This window comes from Ambystoma mexicanum, chromosome 9 (assembly GCF_040938575.1).
Source record: "Ambystoma mexicanum isolate Mex_15411 chromosome 9, UKY_AmexF1_1, whole genome shotgun sequence".
In the NCBI taxonomy this organism is placed as follows: Eukaryota; Metazoa; Chordata; class Amphibia; order Caudata; family Ambystomatidae; genus Ambystoma; species Ambystoma mexicanum.
In genome coordinates, this window is record NC_090931.1 from 1,003,952,881 (window position 1) to 1,003,968,411 (window position 15,531).

Genomic DNA, 15,531 nt, shown 5'->3' on the forward strand with positions numbered 1-15,531 from the left:
TTTACAATAAAAATCATGTGACACAATGTTGGCAAGCACAACAATTGCAGAACTGTTTACAGAGGAGTCATTGTTTTACATAGAGGTTCTTATAAATTCGGGTAAACCCCCACACTTGTACGTATGTGCACCTTCATTTCTACTCTGGTGAGGGGTATGGCCTGTACATTTTAACTAGATTCCTCTTGTACTCAATATAAATGGCACTCAGACGTCATGCCACCCTGCACTCATAACATGAGTTTAAAGATTTGTGGGATCAGGGTTGTTTACAGGGTCTCAAGTAATGCCTTTTGATTTGAGCATTATCGCGTAAACTGCCAACTGCTGCTGTGGCAATAGTAAACTGTCAAGCATGTCATGCTGGTTTGTTTTAGGTAAAGTTGTTCTTTGTGAGGATTTCCCATTGCTTTCAATGGGACCTCAAGCACATCTACTGACTGATTTGTGATAATGAACTATTTTTATGAGCATAAGTACATTCTAACGTCAGTCGCAGCTTAATTAATTTAGTTTCAGCAGCAATGGTGAGTCGTTAAGGCTACCATTGCAGAAGAACCCATGTCGGCATTTAAGACTAGTGTGTAGCACTACTGCCTCCCATGTGAATGATAGTTCAGGGGAAACGTGGTCCCCCTTTTTTTACATTAAGGCAGGGTATTTTCCCTTAATCAGTGTGGCCCAGACAGACTAATGACAGTGGTGCCTCGCTTTCTTACACTTTTGGTGTGAACTCTTGTGCAACTTCAAGTTTTTACAGCACGGTGGTCATTTTGCCAGTTCAGTGGCCAAAATGGCAAGCCTCAATGTTTAAACCCTGTCTTTGTGGCTCACTGACTTGGTTGGAGATCCTGTTAGTGTCCAGGGATAGGAAATGGCCATATAAGGCTATTCTCTTTGCAGGCTCTGGCCAGAGTTCACAAATACATCGTTGTGTGCAGTGCACTGGTTTGGACTGAGTAGAAAGTCGTAGACACACCAATTCACATATAAACATGGTGAGGCCCATTACTGTAGGTCAGTCGGATATCCACACTGAGTTTCAATGTTTGCTTCTCCTCTGATAGGTGGGCTGAATGTACTCTCCAACATTATGAAAGCCATGTGTCTGCAGCTAACCTGAGCCAACAAGTTTGTGGACTCTTCTCTGTGGGACCAATGTGCCCCATTCAGTGATGCACAACTTGCCAGATTAACTCTCTTAGGGGCATGCATTTTGAAACTCTGCTGATGCTGTTATCCAGCATGAGGTCGGGATTTCCGGGAGCTGAGGTCATTTGGTCTCTCTAGTGTTTTTTTTTCAGGTGTTCAATATGTTCAATTTGCCAATTTACCATATGCAAGGAAGAGAAGTATGTAAGCCATAATAACAAGGTATTTAAAATTAATGTATTCATGAACTGCAGAACATCTTATGCTGTTTATGTGATTGTATATATCACACTTTCTATATTGGCAGCACTATAGAGAAATTGAGGTTGACAATCACAAAGCACTTTTTTAATTTAGATTTTTTAATTTTTATATCGAAATTTTTAATTATGTCTTATGCTTCAAAACATGAACTTTTCACATAGACAAAACAAAGTTTGTAAAAGAATACAGTCCATTATTAAACAGGTGAATGTTTGAATACATGTTATTAAAATGCAAGAATTTGTTCGTATTAAAAATGTCCAACACCTACGTTCACATATCAAAATTACATATAAACATATAAAATCGGACACTTCTTAATTTATGTACTAGAAGGATTTTCTAGAATGAGCACCTTTAAAAATCTAATAAAATTGATCTTCCAAGGGGGCTGGAGGCCCTTTAACAGCTTATGTCTGAGATCTTCTGCTGAACAGATTCTAAATTCAGAGACGCCTCCAAGATGTAACTGTCTCACACCTATCAGGCTTCAGCATTCGATCACAAGATGTTGAAGTGTTTCAACCTTGAAAGGATCTTAAATTAGATTCTTAAATTTCTCTCAACTTTACTTCTGCCCCCAGAATTATTTCATTGGTGGGTAAAAGATTTGACCAAGTTTTAAGAAAATTAAATCTCCAACAAGAGTCAGGAAATGTCATGACATATTCTGGGATCACGTTCAATGCTTCCCCTTAAGCAATAGATTATGATGAAAGGTATATTCTTTAGAGTCCTCTATCCTATGGATCCAATCGGATTTCCAGATTCCGGTTTTTAATGTCCATAGGGCTTGATGCTAGCATCAGGGGTCACTTCTATTTATTTCAGCATGTCCATGCAAAATTCTTCCCATTTATGCACAATATTCTCCCTCTTATTATTAACTAGTTCAAATTTCAATAGAGAAGTTAGGGCCCCCAGAGGGAGATGCAAAACCTGTTTCCAGTAAATGCCTTCTAATCTACTCCACAGAATGTTCTCAATGTCCAGAATAATATCTGCTCCATAGGTTAATATAGGATTAAGTTTGGCTTGATACAATTTAAGCATGGGGTTTTAGGAAATCCGACCATATCTCTTCCTAATAAGCTTTGCCTGGGAAACCATTGTCACACTCTTGCTCTTTAGAACCATCATCCTTTAAAATGAGCCCACCTGATGAATTTAAACTTAAATAGATAAAATCGGATTCCAATTTTGAATCATAAAGAAACCACCTAAGTGTTGAACCACTCTTATTCTTTCCTATTCTCACGATCATGATTTTCGATGTATTGCTGCTCAGAGTCAAATCGTTCATAATTACATATTGTTGAAGGACTGTTAATTGTCTTTGTAAGCCAACGGAGGTCTGATCTAACGAAATGAAGTCATCGTCATACAAAAAACTATTAACATGCAGATGGTCCATCTTGGGTGGGAAGGAATGCTCTTCCTTAAGAGTGGCACCAATATCCAAAATAAATCAATTAAAAAAGAATTGGCACCAATACGCATCCTTGTTTAAGTCCACATTCCATCTTAATGGATGCAGATAACAAACCTTCCACATGAAATCTGACTTTTATTGTGGTGTCATAATACAAATCTTTAATAATTGAGATGGGAATTCCATTTTAACAGTTTGGTACAAAGTAAGGCATGGTTGACACTGTCAAAGGCGATAGCAAAGTTGATAAAAGCTAGTTGATCAGAAATCCATTTAATGCGGTTCCTACAACTTTAATACACCCCATTTGAAACACACCCAATATCCCTGCTCTGGATGACTAACAATATAAGTGTTGAGATTCTAGCCCTGTATCTACCCTGGTGCTTGCCACCACTCTGGTACGTTTCAATAGAGTGCCTGTGGAATCCCCAGAGTGTGCTGCTGTAGGGATTGTAGCAGGGGTCGTCTCTATTTGTAAGGCTGCTCCATGGTCTACTCTGGGGGGTATTGCACAGAATCCAAAGGGTACTAGAGTTATACCAAATATGCAGCCTACAGCTGTGGGTCAAACCTCTTGTTGTTCTTGTGTATTGATTCCCTCTCGTTCCTTATTGTCATCTGGACTTCCTAATCCTTCTGATCCTGTCAGTCTAGAGATACTGAAAAGAAGACTTACTGTCCCCAGTGATGATTTTTATGATGACCTTTAAATCAGGCATTTTTAATACACTGTTGATCTTAGACGATCCGGTAAGATCATTAAGGAATGTTTGTTGTTTTTTGTTTGTTTTATTATTTGTAATGCACAATCATACCCTCAGGTAACAGTGCGTAATATTTACATGAGATTGCGAAGCTTAGTTACAACAACAAACATTTATAGATACACACAGTGAAGTAATATCAAGATTATGAACATATATACAGATAGGCAGCAGTACGTACATGCAATAGGCAATACAATAAGTATAGATGGCAGGAGTAAAAAGGACTATGCAACTGGAAGTGTTTTGGGCCTACGTTTTCAACCATAAAACGACGTTAGATCGGAAGTTCTGATAGGGCAAGTCCATTCTGAGAGTTGGCAGTAGAGAGTTCCACAGTTTAGCTGCTTTCACTGGGAAGCTGTTACCCCCTATAGTGGAAAGTTTGAAGTTGGTGACAGAGAGGCAGTCTTTATAGGCTATACTTGTGGGTCTCAGGGAAGTCTGTCTATGAAATATATCGATCAAATAAATAGGGGCCGTGTTATTGAGGGATTTGTGAGTGAGTGAGGCAGTTTTTAGGAGAATTTTGTCTTTGATAGAGAGCCAATTATTCTGTTGGCAGTATACTGAGATATGCTCTCTTCTGGAGATACCCAGTGCCGCTCTAAGAGCATTATTCTGGAGAGTTTGAAGTTTTCTGGTGATTGCTTTAGAGGACCCCAGATAGGAAGCGTTACGGTAGTCCAGGCGGGACAGTATGAGGGCTCTAGCGAGGGTCAAGCAGCTGGTGTCGGACAGAAAGGGTTTAGCTGTGAGGATCAGTTTGCACGTGTAAGCCGTGGAAGAGGCTAAGGAGTTCACCTGTCTGTTAAAGGAAAAGGTAGCGTCCAAGTAGAAGCCTAGTGTTTTAACCTCTTGTCCTACTTTGATACTGTTGCTGTCGATCATGAAAGAACAATAGGCAGGGCCTAATTTCTTTAAGCTGGTGATAGTAAGTAGGATAATGAGTTCAGTTTTATCATCATTCAGGCATAGTCCATGTGTGGCCATCCATGCCTGGATGATGATGTACACTCTATTCACCAAGGCCAAATCCTTCCCATAATCTCCTGAAAGCGGAAGGAGGATCTGGGTATCATCTGCATAGTTCATGTAGGTGATACAGAGATGATCTAAATCATCGAAAAGGGGCTTGATAAATATATTGTACAGTGTGGGGGAGACACAAGAGCCCTGTGGCACACCACAGGTGATAGGTATGGGTCTGCTGCAGCTGTAGGTGAAAAGACCCTCATGGTTCTGTCGTTGAGTAATGATCTAATCCATGTGATGGCCTCAGCCGAAAAAATGAGCTGATGTGTGTAGGTGCGTGCATAGGACAGAGTGATCGACCAGGTCAAAGGCTGCAGAGAGGTCTAGTAGGAGGAGTAAGGCGGCTTGACCCTTGTCTCTGAGCTTGTCGTTCTGTGCTTTAAGGTCAATGAGAGCAGTCTCAGTCCCATGTTGCGGACGGAAGCCTGATTGTCTAGCTCCTAGTAGGTGATGTTCTTCCAAATACTTCTGTATTTGTATATATGCGACCTTATCCAATATTTTTAGAAGGAATGATACGGTCGTTATGGGTCTATAGTTAGTAGGTGTGGCTGGGTCGAGTGTAGGTTTTTTTAGTAGTGTAAGTACCCAGGATTGTTTTAAGTTGGTGGGGATGGAGCCAGAGGAAAAGGAGGCGTTGATTAATTTCATGATGAAAGGTGAGAGGTCGCAGGCAGCATCTTTAATGAGCTGTGCAGGGCACAGGTCTCCCTGACAGTTGGAGGGTTTTAGTGACAAGATAATTTTTTCTACTTCAAGAGTGGTGACTTTAGAGAAATTGAAGCAGGTGGTTTCCCTTAACTTAAGCTTCTCGGGCAGTTTGGAAGGGAGAGGGTCATTCAGAGAAGCTTTTTTGCAGGAGATTTTATTTTGAAGAGTAGTAATCTTGTTTGCTACGGCATTTTGGATTTCTGAGCACCAATTTTTATCTTTGGTGCATGTATCTGGTGGTGATATGAGGGTTTCTACTTCGTTGAGGATGGCAAATAATTCCTTCATGTTTGAATTTGCTTGGGATATGTGGGAGTCGAAGGAGGATCGCTTAGCAAAGTAGATTTCTTTTTTGTAGAGGGCAGCTAGTTTAGTAAGATTGAGTTTATTGGCTGCTGAAGGGAGTTTTTTCCAAGTGGCTTCGCAGTTTCTTTTTTGCTGTCTAAAACTTTTAAGGAATTGTGTGTACCATTTGTTCAGATGGGTTTTGGGCTTACTTGGTCTGAGTTTTATGGGGGCCATTAAATCCAACGAGGTGGACATGATTGTGTTGTATTCTTCAACCAAAGTCTCTGGACTCAAGTTGTCGGGGAGTGTGTTGAATGTAGGGAGTACGTTCGGGATGAGTCTCTCCACAGTGACACTCTTCTTGCTTCTCGTGAGTGTGGGTGGGGCCCTTCTGATCAGCAGAGGTGGGGGTCGGATGGTCGAGAGCATGAACGATACCAAATGGTGGTCAGTCCAGGCTAATGGTGAGATGTCGGTGATGTTAGCTAGACAGTTAGAGTCAGCCACCCAATCGAGTATTCTGCCCTTAGCATGTGTGGGTTCCATATATCTTTGGAAAAATCCTAAATCGGAGAGGGTATTAAGTGTAGTACTGGCAGTTAGGGCTTACAGGTCATTGAAGCCCATATTGTAGTCACCCAGGGTGAGTACTTGGGTGGAACTTTTAAGGTTGCTAGATAGTATGGTGTTAATGTCCTCATCAAAAGTGCCTATTGGGCCTGGAGGGCGATAGATCAAATGGATATTGAGAGTTTGGGCATTGGTAAGAGGGACTTTAACAGAGAGTAGTTCGCAAGAGGGGACGAATAATGGTGTTGCATTATTAAATGTGCCTGATAGGCATTGTGTGAAGTTCACTTCATTCAGAAAGTTGGATGGCATGGGGACCCTGAGCACCAAAAGTGGTCCAAGAATCCAAGCAGAAGAAGGAGGGGATTAGGAAATGAGATGGTTATTACCCATGTCCATGATGTGTTGGTAGATCTACATGTTACTTCTGACTCATATCAGCATCAATATTCCCTCCCCTTATTGCCTCATGGGCCTGCTCCTTCATCCTCGCCCACAAGACTTTTGAGGCCTCAAATAGGGACCATATGTTATCAAGAGAAAAGAAGTGGCACGAGGCCATTGAGAAAAGCAGTCACAAATCAGGATTCTGTACAGCTGCCGCCCAAGGCTTTCCCTTTAGAGGGAGTGATTATGAACGTGCTAAGGTTGGAGGTTGAGACAAGAGAGGAATGTAGTGCCCTGATTTAATAAATCAATTCAGTGGATTAATACTAATATCCAGGGCAGACCCATCGATCCACATCTAATTCTAATGGCCTGTAGAGTCCTGGGGGCAGGGCCCACTAACAAATCTGTAGTCAGGGACTGTGTGATGGTGAATTTTAGGCATCTGGGTGTGATTAATTATGTAATTGGTTCTAATTTAGCTCTTCCAGGACCCAAGCGTGGGGCATGGATGGTGTCATTGAATCATTTCTGTCCTTGTGGAAGGGGGAGTTGGAACCACTGTATTAGATGGGTCTAGTCCTGCACATTCTACACGGATGCCTGAGATACGTTAGACTGCTATTCCTGTAATTTCTCAGGCCCCTTGTGGCCCTGGGCTAAACAAGAGGGGTCCCAGAGGTAGAGTGGCCAATGATCATAACTCAATGCCCTCCCTGAATCGATTTGCTTGTTTTACCGAAATGGATGATACTGAATGACTTTTGCAATCAGGGCCAAGTGTTTGTCATAACTCCGGGTCCCATACAGGTATTTTACATTGACCACTAAATGTATTACCACAAGTTGAGCAAATGTCATTCCTGTCATGGAATGTGGCAGGACACAAAACTCAGTCCCTATTTAAAGTAATGGCTATCATCCTGCTGCAAGGGACGTGGTCCACGGATGAAATTATGTCTCATGCCTAGAGAAGTCCCAAAGAAACAGGAGGGGGTGGAACCATGGAGGTCTGTGTATTTTGGTTAAATCTAATCTGCATACACAATATGCAAAACAACTATTTACATGCCCTCACCTCAGTACTAGAGGAATTTATTCCACTGATATTCTCAAAAAATGTGTTTTTGGTGTTGCGGGGAAACTTCAATGCAAAGCTCAGAGGAGGCCTGGGCAATATGTTGTATGATGATATGGAGGATGAGGTGGCAGGGATCCTGCCTCCTATTATGATGGATTCCAGATTATGTGCAGAAGGGCAGTGGCTATGGCATTATGTATATGAATGTGAGCTGCGTACTGTAAATGTTTGATTGGGAGCAGACATCCCATTCAGGCTAACATTTTCATCTGTACTGGGAAGTACCATTCTTGATTATTTTTGTGTTCCAGGAAAATTCTGGGGCAAACTGGTGAGGTTTAAAGTAGTGCATGATATCTGTAGTGACCACTTCCCTATCAGGCTTGATATTCAACTGGCACAGAGGGATGTTCCCCCTTGCCAAGCCTACCTCTCGGATATGTCTTGGAATGTTCCCAGACGAAGACTCAGGTGGAACTATGATAGGAAGGAGGATCTATTGAGAAAGGCAATTCAATCCAGCCCACAAGAATTGGAGGCTTTGCTGTCAGGGTCTACCGATAATACAATTATCTCAGGAGAGTTTGGTTCATTGTTGTCCAAACTGTCTTTTGTGTTCTCCTGCGCTTCAGGTAAAAGAACGAAATTAGTGAATGTTGTTTGGTTTGATTCCGATTGTACTAGAGCCAATCCCCATCTGCTCTCAGTCTTGAGTTGCCCACTGACATTTAAAAATTGTTTTGTCAGTGCTAGGTCCCATTATAAGGAGGTCCTCACTATTAAGAAAAGGGCAATTGAAGATGAAGCATGGGACACATGGGTTGGTGCTTCAAGGGACAACGACACAAAACTCTTTTAGGAGATTACGCATTGTGGTCCCTTTTACAAATTCAATCAGCAAACTCTGGTCTGAAATGTACCTGTAGAGTAGGAGCCAAGTGCCTCTACCGGAGGTCCTGCCCTCATATTGCCTATATTTTGTGAACCGCAAAATGCGACATGCTCAACGCCAATAATGGTGCTTATACCGCAAAGAGTCCTCAAAACAAGGTATCCATTAAGAAAGCCCTATATGACGTATCCGTGGAGAAATTACAGTCATTTAAAGGAGGTTCCGGAAGAAGTGTGAAGATGAGTGAAAGAGAAGACTGGTGATGTCACATGAAGTAGAAATGATGAACCAAGAAGAGATGCCAATGAAGAGAGTATATAGACTTTATAGAATCTGATGGCCAAGTAAAGAATTGAGCAACATTTCATGTGCGGAATGAAGATTGCTTGTGCAGAAAGCACTGAAGAACATGCAGTCGTTTTACAATTGTAGAGATGCTGAAACTAAGTAATCATAAGGCTGGCTAGACGTAGTGAATAAAATGCAGGTGGTGTTGCCATTATATATATGTGTATAGAATCTGGATGTTCCACTGTGTATTTTAGCAAACTAGGACCCCATGAACAGAAGAGCTGAAAGTGTGGCACAGTTGAAGAAAACAGCTGACTACGAGGGAAGATACGAGAAAGGTTGTCTGGCCCAATGTCAAGGGCTGTTATATATTTGAGAAGATACAATGAACATGAGAAGCGAGGTGAACTACTGTTGAGGGGTAATGGAAAAACACTAGAAGTGCCAGGTTTTATTAATTTAATAGTGTTAAATTTGAAGAAGTACCTCAAAACACGGTCTCCTGTCACATGGTTAAAATGCAAATAGACTTTGTTCAAGCTACACCGAGACTTGAAGATAAGACCATGCTCACACTCCATTCTGTTTTCAGGCGCAGTGATACTTGAAAGGCCAAGTTCAAAGACTAACTGAATGGCAGACAGCTGGAGTGATGATGAATGATGGGCTAATTGGGTGGGGAGATATGGTCAAGTCCAACCCTCCAGCATCTGGGGTACCAACTTGCGTGCTGCTAGCAAGTGGAACATTTCAGAAGGGTACAGGCATGCCAACCAATTGTTGAGGGCCAGATAGCAAAGAGCCCTATAGTTTGAAAGCCATTTCAAGATCACTTGCACTAGGGGTGGGCATAGCTGTGCACCTGACCTTAGAGATCCAATTACAACCCGTCCCTATATAGAAAGTATTCTTAGATGATCCCCTTATGCCAATCCGGGCCCTTAGTAGGTTTTCTTAGTTTTCCACGTAGTATGACGTCGTGTATGGTGCATTTTTGCTATAAAAGAATGCTTTTTTATGAAATGCATTGAGACTTATGCTGTGGGACGTCCATTGATGCCCCATGTACTCCCTGTTTTACACAATTGCAATTAAAAAGAGTTATGTTTTGGCAACTTCCTGAGTCACTCTTATTATTGGTGTAAGACTAAAATCTGCATCCCCATCCATCCCATAGAGCGCTACCTCACTTAAAGGGCCTACGGAGTCATACCAGATGAGGTATGACTGGCTAATTTCTCAACCTTATTTAGTGCGGATATTGGGGAAGCACCTTGTGGTCCGGCAACCTTGGGAAGTATGGGGAATCCAGCTGGAGGGGTTGATGATGATATTAGGATTGTATTCACAGTGGATGAGATATCGAAAGCTATTGGCTGTCAATGTTGTAATCAGGCACCAGGACCATATGATATTGCAGCTGATCCGTTTGTTATGTTGCCGGAGCTTTGGGCCCCTGTATTGACTCATGGCTTCAATGCCATTTGTGCGAGGGGCACGAAACCCCCGTCATGGTCTTGTGCCATTATCCAGCTAATTTACAAAAAGGGGCCATCAGAATGTCTTGCCTCATATAGGCCCATTTCGTTAGTGGATTCCCTCTTTAAGATTTTGTGTCATGCTATTCTTGCAAGACTAGAGGAGTGGGACACTAGTACTGGGGCTCTTTCGTTGGTGCTTCTGGTATTCTGGCCAGGTTTGGGAATGGCCGAGGAGTCCCTTAACCTTTATTTGGTAATTGCAAATTCCCTTTATTTAAAGGAGGAACCTATCTACTTGACATTCATGGATCTGAGCACAGCTTTTGACAAGGGTAATCATGCTAGGTTAAGGGACGTGTTCGGATACATGAACTGTCCCTACCCCGCCCTAGTGAGTTCCTCGCCAGATTGCATAACTCAACGCAGGCTAGTGTTAGGAGTGGTTCCAATTGGCGCTGTACTGGTTCTTTGATAGTGGAACTAGGAGTATGCCAAGACTGTGGCCTGGCATCTCTTCCTTTCTGTCTGTACATTTATTATCTATATGAGCATTTGCTGAGATCCTTCCTTGATGTACCTATGATGGGTGGATGGTCTCTGCCAGTTCTGATATATCCCGATGATATCGTTCTAATGGTATCTACCCCGAGAGCTCTGCAGAAGTGTATCTCTCATTATGTCTGCTTTATGGATGTCTTGAACCTAGTGGTAAATGCAGATAAATTGGTGGTGATGACCTGTTGCAAGGGGAGGCATTCAGTTAAATTCAGGACTATCTACTGCAAGAGTGCTGTGATCCCCAGAGTCGATCATTTTGACTATTCACTTCCAACCTGGGCGCCACTCCTCACATGGCCAAACAGGCTGCGTGATTTAAGCAGGCAATGGGAGGAATCAGTAGGTCTATGGCCATGTTTAGACTTAGACCAATTGATTTGCTGCTTAAATTGTACAATGGTAAAGCGGCTTTGGTTGCTAGATTTGGGATGAAGCTGTGGGGTTATAGAAATATTAGCCCCATCCTAATAGTGGAGAACCACTTCTTCAAGAAAACTCTGGGCCTGCCGTCATAATTTCCGAACTTTGGAGTACATATGGAACTGGGCTGTAGGCTAATTGGTGATGTGGTCTCTCTGCAGCCTGTTCTCCTTTGGCTCAGGCTATGGGGTAATAAGAGAGCAATCCTTACCCATGAATTGATAAATGTTATGATCGTCAAATATTCTTTTTGTAAGGTCCCGTGGCTGTGCCACATTAAGAAACAAATTATGGCTCTGAATATCACACACTTGTTTCCTCCCTCAAATGTGTTCTCCTGTGGTGAAGTAAAATAGTGGCTAAGCCGTTTTCATGAGCATTTTGGGTCAAATAGAAAAAGTATGGAGCTGTTGAAATCTAAGAACAGAGGATTAATGACTATCATGTTCCCAAGCACACAGAAGTACTTCTTGTGGGGGGAATTCACAGTGGACAATGTCCTCATAACTAGAGCATGGTTTGATTGCATTCTCCTACGGGCGGTGGTGGCAGCCTGGTCTGGGGTAGGTGGTAGTCGGTCTTGACCTGTGTGTGAAGCTCCATTTGAGGACCTTGCCCACCTGATATTCTTTTGTCCTGCGTATGTAAGCGTGAGGACCTCTGTGTTAGGAATCTTACTCCGTGAACTGGGCTTTATACAATATTGTCCTGGCCTAGTCTATTTACTTTGGGGTGAATCGCCGCAGGTGAGCTGATCTCTTCTAACATGTTTGTTACATTTTATGAGGTGGACATTTGCATAGATTTTAAAGATTTTATTCCTGTGATTTGTATTGTATTGATATGTATTTTATAATCTGTACTGGTTTTTATGGAATGTTTTGTACTTTTCCGAAATAAAAATTAATGATGAATGATGATGTACTATTTCAGTGCCTCAAAATGGCACTGCGGCACATGAAAATGCTACAAATCGGTGCCCTGCACCGGTAATGTATTAATTATTTATAGAATCGTCATGTTTCAACTACTATTAATCAAAGTTTAAACCTCTTATTGGATCAAGGGATTTTTGTCATTAAGAGTCATATGATGGTTATAATGGCAAGAATGTTTTCTTTGCCAGAATTACTTATGCTGGACACTGGAAATGCACTACAATAGATATGCTTTGTTTTCAAATTAGATAATGTAAGTCCTTCTATTATTCTCATAAAATAAGATTCCATTTTACAATATTAAAAAGCTGATCACATATAAAGGAATGCAGTCTTTCCTGTAATTCATTAAGACTTAAGCAGTCTCATTTACAAAAGGTTTTCCATGGAGCAAAGTGACTTTGCACTGAAAAAGTACACTTTGCACCGCACAAAATGGATTAACCCAATTCACAAATCGGGCTTTGCACAGGCCTTTCCTATTTTGCACTGTGCAGGAGAATTTAGCATGACAGATGATGCAACGCATGGGTAGGGCCAGTGCAAAGTGGAAAACAGGGGGTGGAACATGCTAGATCTGTATTAAATGAGGAAAATGAGGACGAACCTGGGCGAGGAGAGGGAGGCACCATACAAACACCCAACATGCCCACATCAAGTGCTAAGTAAACCCTATTCACAGAACATATCGCATAATCTGTCAGACTCCTAAGGAAACCAATCTTACTGCCACCCATAACTTGTCGCAAAGCACAAAACGCAATAAAAGGACGCATTTAAAAGGCACTATGCAAGCCCAACTAAATTAGGATTGTCACAATGCTGGATCCTGCATTGTTAGCTCTGATCCTACTGCATCGAAGGAAGAGGAGGAGGAGGATGAGGAGTGCCAGAATATTTCGACAATGCAGCACACTATTTGGGATGCCAGAGGATGACATGGACGCGGTAGCGTCCATGTAGTTATGGTTAAGTTGGTGTTTCCATAAGAAGAGCATTTTTTGGGTGGCTTATAACTTCGCTCCCTCTGGACGAATCCTCACCAAACTTTGCAAAAAAAGTATATGGCCCGCTCTGAATCTTTCTGCAAAGTTTGGAGAGGTTTGAACCAGGGGGGGGCAAAGTTATAGGGGGGTCCCAAAACTTTTGTTTTTTCCCATAGACATAATGGGAAAAAACTTGCACACCTACAGCCCAAACCGCTGGACGGATTTACACCAAATTTGCAGCAGGAGTGGGGGCTTGGTCCCAAAAGCGTGCTTTTGCAAATTCGGTGCAAATCCGTCCAGTAGTTTTTTTTTAAATGACCAAAATGTAAGGCAAACAAATGTGTGATATCTCCGTTCGCTCCGCGGACGGAATTCCCGGTTCGCTCCGTGGACAGTGCCCTTATTGGCCGAGCGGCTTGCGTGATGTCCGCGGACATGCGACGTGTTCGCTGATTGGACGGCGTGGTGCGTGAAGCGCATCAGATTTTCTGTGGCGCCCGCCATCTTGCATTCGCGGACGACCATGGACAGCAGGGTGAAACTTGGATTAAAAATTGTATTTAGTGGAGTGTGTTGGTGTGTAAGAGTGTTTGGGGAGGGTGGGGGAGTATGAGATAGGTTCAATGTTCTGTTTCTTTTATGTGCTAGACACTTTTGTTGTGTTCGATTTTTCTGCGGACAACACGGCTGTTCTGAAATGTTCGTAAATAAACAGAATGGATTCGGTGTCAAGTTGAAAGTGTTCTAAGAAGACTCGTGGGGTCCTGGAATGTTCGCAGGGGGTGTCCTGAAGACGTTGTCTGTATTGTTCGTTGTCAAGCTGAAAGTGTTCTAAGACCACTCGCTGTGTCCTGAAATGTTCATACATAAAGAAAATGGGGGTGTTCTGAGGACGTTGACCGTATTGTTCGCTGGCAAGTTGAATGTGGTCTAAGAACACTCGCGGTGTCCTGAAATGTTTGAAAATAAACAAAATGGGGGTGTCCTGAGGACGTTCTGCGTATTGTGTGCCTGCTTAGCTGTATCCAATGAGGGAATGGCACAGAGAATGAAGTAGAAATGGTAGAAGGGCTGTCTAAGAGTTATGCGGTCTGCGGACAGGGCGTGCTACATCAGGGGTTTTCCAGCAAATCCAGCATGGAAAGAAGACTGTATGGATCAGCCAATCAGATGTTGAGGTTGTGGATTTGTGTTCAAAGAGACTGTGTGTAGTGAAGATGGCAGAAGTGGAGAAAGTGAGGGTGTTGGTGCTCGGAGATATGTTTGTGCATGGATTACAACAGTATGCTCAATGCAGGCATGTTGCAAAGAATTTTGATGTTAAAGGAGTGGTGGTGGTGTGGAGCACTGTGCCTGATTGCAATGTACAGAGAATTGTACAAGTTTGTGAAGATATGGGCAGGATCAACAGTCCCCATGTGGTAGTTTAGCACTATGGTGCTTTCCATTTGGGCTATGTCAGTGCCCCTACTTTGTTGGCAGATGTGGAACACTTGGTTCAAGCAGTAATGAACATCCTTCCAAATCCCAGAGTATTTTTTTCTGGATTAGTACCTAGGGCAATATGGGACAATAGTTCAGTTTTTTGTCCTCAGCAAAACGATGCTAGGTGTGTAATCAACTGAGGCATGTGTGCCTTCATGCTTAGAGCTGGTATGTTCTTCTGTAATAATGAGAATATTGATTTCAGTAATGCTGTTTATTTTAAAGAAGATGGCATTTCCTTATCTTTTATGGGAAATGCCATTCTGTTTTGGAATGTAAGGGTTGCTTTGGAGAAGGCTATGTGAAGATTTTAGGAGTAAAGTAAGAAAAAAAATACAAAATAACAGGTGTCTGTCAAGCATCTGCAAAAAAACCCCCAAAAAACGGCTCTTTTCAGAGCCAGCCTCAAAGGGGAAATGGGGCACACTATTTAAATTTACATTCACTATGCTCAGATTTTCGATATGTCCATGGACATGGCGGTAGTCCGCGGACATCGAAATCACTAGCTAGGGGTTCAGAATGTTCTATGTTACATGTATATAAAGTCAAGGATATTATGGTTAAGTTGTGCTACTAAAACATGAAATTCAGTAAAAAAACTTTGTTAAAGGGACGTCATGGTTAAGTTGCACTACTAAAACCCTATCAAATTCAGTAAAAAAACTTTGTTAAAGGGACCTTATGGTTCAAAGTAAAACCGAAAAAACCCTGAAATTCGGCAGTTATGGTAAGATAAGCAACCATAACTCGCGCCACCGTGCACTGCTAACACTAACACCCAGGACAT